Source organism: Asparagus officinalis, chromosome 3 (assembly GCF_001876935.1).
Source record: "Asparagus officinalis chromosome 3, Aspof.V1, whole genome shotgun sequence".
NCBI lineage: Eukaryota > Viridiplantae > Streptophyta > Magnoliopsida > Asparagales > Asparagaceae > Asparagus > Asparagus officinalis.
In genome coordinates, this window is record NC_033796.1 from 1,594,166 (window position 1) to 1,597,062 (window position 2,897).

Below are 2,897 nucleotides of genomic sequence, written 5' to 3' on the forward strand. Positions count from 1 at the left end.
CCTAAACAAATAGCTCAGAAAATCCCTCTTTTCTGTGCTCCAAATATCCCCAATTTGCTCCTCCAAATTCTCTCTTCCAATTGTTCCATATATATAGAAATCCTAAAATCATAAACATACTAGGAATTCTAAACCAAAATCCAAATCAAATTAGGAATCCTAATAACCTATTACCAAAATAGATTAGGAATCCTAATAACCTCATGTTACCAAAATAGATTAGGAATTCCACAATTCCTTCGCCGTTTTCACAATTCTCCACCTCGGCGAAGTGTTCCCAACACTGAGCCGACACCAACATGAGCACCAATGTGTCGTCTCTCTAAACTCGGCTGCACCAATGCGGTTGCCTACGTACCCCCTCTCCCAAGGGATCAAGCCGCCCGTAGTTCATCCAAATGGCCGCCAACGGCCTCAACAATTACGAATGTGCAACAAGTTTCGACAATGATCAAACTTGTTGCTCGGAACCACCTTAGTGAGCATATCTGCCGGATTATCCTTCGTGTGGACTTTCACAATTTCCACATCGCCATCTTCAAGAACATCCCGAACGAAGTGATAACGAACGTCAATGTGCTTCGTCCTCGCATGAAAAACCTGATTCTTCGCCAAATAGATAGCACTCATGCTATCACAATGAATAGTGACGGACCTCTGCGATATACCAAGTTCCTCCAAAAGTCCTCGAAGCCAAATAGCCTCCTTCACAGCCTCCGTAACTGCCATATACTCTGCCTCCGTCGTAGACAAAGCCACCGTAGACTGTAAGGTGCATCTCCAACACACCGGCGCACGGGTCAAAGTGAACACATACCCCGTCATAGATCGAAGCTTATCCAAATCCCCGGCATAATCCGAATCAACATAACCACTGCATAAATCTCCAACACACCGGCGCACGGGTCAAAGTAAACACATACCCCGTAGTAGACCGGCGCTTATCCAAATCCCCGGCATAATCCGAATCAACATAGCCAATGCATAGCTGCCCACCTGTAGTGTCCCGCTCATAAACCAAACCAACATTGAGCGTACCTCGAATGTACCTCAAAATCCATTTCACGGCGTCCCAATGACCCACTCCTGGATCGTGCATGTATCTCGATACCATGCTCACCGCCTGTGACAAATCTGGTCTCGTACATACCATTGCGTACATCAAGCTCCCAACCGCACTCGCATATGGAGTCTTCGACATTAACTCTCTATCTTCAACTGACTTCGGTGAAAGACCAGCTGAAAGCTTCAAATGGGCTCCCAAAGGTACACCAACTGGCTTCGTATCCATGCTAACATGGAATCGCTGTAGAACCTTCTTCAAATAAGCTACCTGTGTCAAACAAATTCTGCCCTTCTTCTTGTCTCTGCCGATCTCCATCCCTAGAATGCGCTTCGCCTCACCCAAGTCTTTCATCTCAAACTCATTTGATAGTTGAACTTTCAACTCATCTATAGCCGACCTGGAAATAGAGGCAACCAACATGTCATCGACATAGAGCAACAAATAAATGTACGCACCTCCTTTCAACTTGCAAAAATATACGCAAGGATCAAACTGGCTCCGAGTGTACGAATGACCAAGCATAAAACCATCAAATCGTCTATACCACTGTCGAGAAGACTGTTTCAAACCGTATAGCGATTTCTTCAATCTGCAAACCAACTTATCTGCTCGGAATCCCAATGGCTGAGTCATATATATTTCTTCATCAAGATCACCATGAAGAAATACCGTCTTTACATCCAACTGATCTAACTCCAAACCATACTGTGCCACTAAAGCTAGCAAAATCCGAATCGAAGAATGCTTCACCACCGGGGAGAAAACCTCATTATAATCTATTCCTTCCTCCTGTGCATAGCCCTTCGCAACCAACCTAGCCTTGAATCTCAACGGAGTGCCTTCAATGCCCTCCTTCTTCGTGTATACCCACTTGCAACCAATTGCCTTCCGCCCCTTTGGAAGCTCAACAAGCTCCCATGTATCGTTCTTATGAAGAGATTTCATCTCCTCCTGTATAACCACCTGCCACGAATCTGCCTCCGAACTCTGCTCGGCCTCTCTGAAAGTAGTAGGTACTAACTCATCGATACTCTCCACCGGAAGTGCATACGCAACTGTGTCGGCATACCGTGCTGGCATCTGTATGTTTCTCCTCTGTCTCCGAACCGCAATTGAATCCTGAACCTGAGCCGTCGGTTCCTGATCCTGCACATTTATACTCGTATCCTCCGTGTCACCGTCGTGCTCGCCTGGCGTCACCTCAGTCGGCACCTACATGGATACTGTACCATCTGGACAATGTGGAGCTGCATCAATCTCCACCACCTGCGATATCTCCTCTGTCGGGTTGCGTCGGGTTGCTCTCCACCTGATGAGAGCTAGGAAGCTTCAAGATAGAAGCCTCATCGAATGTGACATCCCTACTCAGCACAATCTTCTTATCCACTGGATCCCAAAGCTTGTATCCCTTGACACCATGCTTGAATCCCACAAATATGGCCTTCCTAGCTCAGTTTTAACATGATAATATGCAGGGCACCCAAATACCTTGAGGTGGTCATAGTCATGTGCTGGCTTTCCCGACCACATCTCTATAGGGGTTTTCCCCTCAATCGCAGATGAAGGCAGCCTATTAATGAGGTGGCTCGCATATGTAAGTGCCTCAGCCCAAAAGATCTTCTCCAAACCACTCTGCGACAATAAGCATCGGATCTTCTCCAGTAAAGACCGATTCAATCTCTCTGCCACCCCATTTTGCTGTGGTGTATGACTAACTGTGAAGTGCCTCTTTATGCCCTCGTCTCGACATAGCTGCAGAAAAGGGTCAGAAGTATACTCACCACCGTTGTCGGATCGCAACGTCTTGATCTTTCTCCCAGTCTGTAGTTCC